The sequence below is a fragment of the Lathyrus oleraceus genome, chromosome 3 (genome assembly GCF_024323335.1).
Source record: "Lathyrus oleraceus cultivar Zhongwan6 chromosome 3, CAAS_Psat_ZW6_1.0, whole genome shotgun sequence".
NCBI lineage: Eukaryota > Viridiplantae > Streptophyta > Magnoliopsida > Fabales > Fabaceae > Lathyrus > Lathyrus oleraceus.
In genome coordinates, this window is record NC_066581.1 from 431,456,730 (window position 1) to 431,461,494 (window position 4,765).

Genomic DNA, 4,765 nt, shown 5'->3' on the forward strand with positions numbered 1-4,765 from the left:
ACCTACAGCATAATCGCTGGCATCGCACATTATTTCGAATGGTTCATTCTAGTCTGGTGTCTGCATTATGGGTGCGGAGATCAATGCTTGCTTAAGCGTTTGAAATGCTTTTAAACAGTTATCTTCGAATATGAATTCGGCATCTTTCATCAACAGTCCGGTTAAAGGTTTAGTTATCTTAGAGAAGTCTTTGATGAATCGTCGGTAAAAACCAGCGTGTCCTAAAAAGCTTCGTACTTCTCTCACGGTTCTTGGGGGTTGAAGATTTTCGATTACCTCTATTTTGGCTTTGTCTACTTCAATTCCTCTGTTCGAGATGATGTGTCCTAAAACAATTCCTTCTTGTACCATAAAGTGGCACTTTTCCCAATTAAGTACTAAGTTTACTTTTACACATCGCTCAAGAACTCTTTCCAGGTTTTCAAGGCATTCTTCGAAACTTTGTCCGTATACAGAAAAGTCATCCATAAATACTTCCATGATGTTTTCGAGAAAGTCGGCGAAAATTGCCATCATGCATCTTTGAAAGGTTGCAGGGGCATTACACAGACCAAACGGCATTCGTCTATAAGCGAAGGTACCAAAAGGGCACGTGAACGTTGTCTTTTCTTGGTCATCAGGGTGAATTGGTATTTGAAAGAAGCCTGAATAACCGTCTAGATAACAGAAATGTGAATGTTTTGCTAATCGTTCTAACATTTGGTCAATGAATGGTAAAGGGAAATGATCTTTTCGGGTTGCTTTGTTTAGTTTCCTATAATCAATGCACATTCTCCATCCTGATTCGATTCGTTTAGTTATAGTTTCCCCTTTTTCGTTTTCAATAACGGTTATGCCTCCTTTCTTTGGTACAACGTGCACAGAACTAACCCATTTGCTATCAGATATAGGATATATAATACCTGCTTCCAATAACTTGGTTATTTCCTTCTTTACTACCTCACTCAGGATCGGATTTAGTCTTCTCTGGTGTTCCCTAGAGGTTTTACAGTCTTCTTCTAACATGATGCGGTGCATACAAATAGAAGGACTTATTCCTTTAAGATCGGTGATGTGGTACCCTAGTGCGGTTGGATACTTCCTTAAGATATGTAGGAGTTTTTCTGTTTCGAGTCTTCCTAGGTCTGCATTAACTATCACAGGTCGTTCAAGTTCTAAGTCTAGGAATTCATATCTCAGATTTTTGGGAAGTGTTTTCAGGTCAGGGGTTGGTTTGTTAAGACATTGCGTAGGATCCGGTGTTATTGCCAAACATTGGTTAGATCTGTCTTCTACAAGGCAATCAGATGATTTGTCTTCTTCTAACTCCGCTTCTTTTATGCATTCATCGATGATATCCATGAAGTAACATGTATCTTCTATTGCAGGTGCTTTCAAGAATTGGGAAAGAATGAATTCAATTTTCTCTTCACCTACTTCGAAGGTGAGTCGTCCTCGTTTTACGTCTATGATTGCACCGGCAGTTGCTAAGAATGGTCTTCCCAGTATAATGGGTGTAATATCATCTTCTCTAATGTCCATAATTGTAAAATTAGTGGGGATGTAGAATTGACCTATGCGTACGGGAACGTTTTCAAGGATTCCTACAGGATATTTGATGGAACGATCTGCTAGTTGCACAGACATTTTGGTTGGTCTTAATTCTCCCATTTCCAGTTTCTTACATATGGATAAAGGCATAACGCTAATTCCGGCTCCTAAATCGCATAAGGCTTTGTCGATGACAAATTTTCCTATGTGACAGGGTATAGAGAAACTACCTGGATCCTTGAGTTTAGGGGGCATGTTTTGGATTATAGCGGTACATTCGGCAGGGAGTGTAACGGTTTCGCTATCCTCAAGTTTCCTCTTATTAGAAAGGATTTCTTTTAAGAATTTAGCATATGAGGGCATCTGCGTAATAGCTTCGGTGAACGGAATTGTAACGTTTAATTGTTTAAGGAGATCAACAAATTTTCTAAATTGGCCCGCATCTTTGGTTTTAACAAGCCTTTGAGGGTAAGGTATAGGTGGTTTGTAAGGTGGTGGAGGTACATAAGGTTCCTTCTTTTCTAGGGTTTCCTTATTACTCTCTTCCTTTTCCTTAGGTTCACTTTCCTCAGTTGATTTCTTAGGGTTTTGGTTTTCTATCCTTGGATCAGACGGTCCTTCCACTTCCGTTCCACTTCTTAATATAATTGCATGAGCGTGGCTTCTCGGGTTAGGTTGGGGATGTCCAGGGAATGTACCAGTTGGGGCAGCAGTAGGTGCTTGTTGTTGGGCTACTTGTGATATTTGTGTTTCCAGCATTTTGTTATGGGTAGCCAAGGCATCTACTTTGCTTGCTAGTTGTTTAAGTTGTTCGCCAGTGTGTACATTCTGGTTTAGGAAATCTTTATTGGTTTGTTGTTGGGAAGCTATAAAGTTTTCCATCATGATTTCCAAGTTGGATTTCCTAGGGGCGTTATTGTTAGGTATGGATGGGTTCGGTTTCTGATATCCCGGAGGTATAGCTGGGGCTTGATTTGGAGACTGTCCAGGTGCGTACAAAGCGTTATTGCTCTTATATGAAAAGTTTGGATGGTTCTTCCAATTTGAGTTATAGGTGTTCGAATAGGGGCTTCCTTGAGCATAGTTTACTTGCTCTGCTTGGATTCCTGTCAAGAGTTGACAGTCCGTAGGAGTGTGGCCTTGGATTCCACAGACCTCGCAATTCTGAGTTATAGCAACCACGGCGGCTGGAGGTGATACGTTTAAACTTTCAATTTTCTGGACCAAAGCATCCACTTTTGCGTTAACGTGATCAAGGTTACTTATCTCGTACATGCCAGTTTTCGTTTGAGGTTTTTCCACCGTTGTTCGTTCGGTTCCCCACTGATAGTGGTTTTGGGCCATGCTCTCGATAAGCTGGTAAACATCAGCATAAGGTTTGTTCATTAATGCACCACCTGCAGCGGCGTCTATTGTTAACCTTGTGTTGTATAAGAGACCATTATAAAATGTGTGAATTACTAACCAGTCTTCCAAACCGTGGTGTGGGCAAAGTCTCATCATGTCTTTATATCTTTCCCATGCTTCGAAAAGAGACTCGTTGTCTTTCTGTTTAAATCCGTTTATCTGGGCTCTTAACATAGCTGTTTTGCTTGGCGGAAAGTATCGGGCAAGAAAAACTTTCTTCAACTCGTTCCATGTGGTGACTGAGTTGGAAGGGAGAGATTGAAGCCATCTTCTAGCGCTATCTCTTAATGAGAAAGGAAAAAGACGAAGTCGAATTGCCTCTGAAGTGACACCATTAGCTTTAACAGTATCGGCGTATTGGACAAATACGGATAAATGAAGGTTTGGATCCTCGGTAGGATTTCCAGAGAATTGGTTCTGTTGCACCGCCTGCAACAGCGAAGGTTTAAGTTCGAAGTTGTTTGCTTCGATTGCGGGCGGAGCAATACTTGAATGCGGCTCATCTTGCGATGGAGCGGCGTAATCTCTAAGAGCACGAGCTGGTTCTGCCATCTCGGTTATCGAAGGAAAAAGGTTTTTGAAATCAGGAAGTTCTTTAGGAGGGAGATTGTTTGCAGCACGATATTCCCGAATTCGTCGTAAGACTCGGAGATATAGTTCGATATCGTTGATTCGTAAATAGAGCGGTTCGCCTTGTGAGCGAGTGCGTGGCATACAAATCAACGAAAGAAAGAATAGAAGAAAAAGAAACCTTAGTCTCTACAGCGTAACGGAAGAGTTACGATATCGATTAAATAAAAGTCCCCGGCAACGGCGCCAAAAACTTGATCGCGACTTTATGAGTCGAATTTGGGGTACAAACTGCAAGTGCACAGTTCTATCGCGTAGTTTTAAAAGATATCGATCCCACAGGGACTTATGAATCGATATACCGTTATCTAAGGTTACTTCGTAAAGCTAAGGCAGGTAATACTTTGATTGTTTGGGGGAAAAAGCTAAAACTAAAATAAGATCTAAAATTAATATCTAATAAGCGGATATCGGTATGTAGTTCGTCGTAATTAGGGAATCAATTCTTTGTCGGTTTCTTGGTTTTAAAATAAATCGTTTCAGTTAACTTTATTGATTAAAGGTTTTATCTCAAACTCTCGCTCTGTTGAATAAACCATGACTTTATGTTAATGTAGCTGTCACTTATAATTAAGTCAAAAACCACTTTTTGAAAGCAATAAAGTTGCAGAAACTCTTTTTAAGAAAACACTGACCGTTTTAAACACCCTTATCTCAAACTCTCGCTCTGTTGACTTAGGTTATACAATTAAACCCGAATGCTTAACTCTCGTCCTCACATTCAATATTTAAGAATACTTTTTGGAAAAGGTCAGAATTTAATTAACTCTAAAACTTGCTCTCGCCCTGATCTAGAATTAATGCCTAATTTACACTGTCCAGTTAAAACCTCAAACTCTCGCTCTATTGATTTTAACTTCTTTATGTCTTTTACTTTTGTAAAAAATTCTTGTTATTAAACCTGTAAATTGAGACCGTAAAAAGATTGATTTTAATTTTAAGTTTGATTAGACCGACTTAGTCTTGATCCCTTATTTCGCTTACTTTACATACCGATATCTAGGCGAATTAGCCAGACATGCTAAACAAACAAAAATACATATCATGCATAAACAGATTCATCCCAGGCAGATAATATAAATAAGTAATAAAACAAAGCATTAAATAATAATTAAAGAACCTGAATGCGTTAAACAATAGTCTTGAACACTCTACCACAAGCCAGTAGGATTTGTTCTTGGATTCTTCAATTAAACAA

The 4,765-nt window shown here is 39.4% G+C and overlaps 1 pseudogene; it reads left to right on the forward strand.

Moving 5' to 3' along the window:
- The first annotated feature begins 3,004 nt into the window (after positions 1–3,004).
- On the forward strand, positions 3,005–3,104 carry LOC127134136 (uncharacterized; annotated as a pseudogene).
- Positions 3,105–4,765: the final 1,661 nt, after the last annotated feature.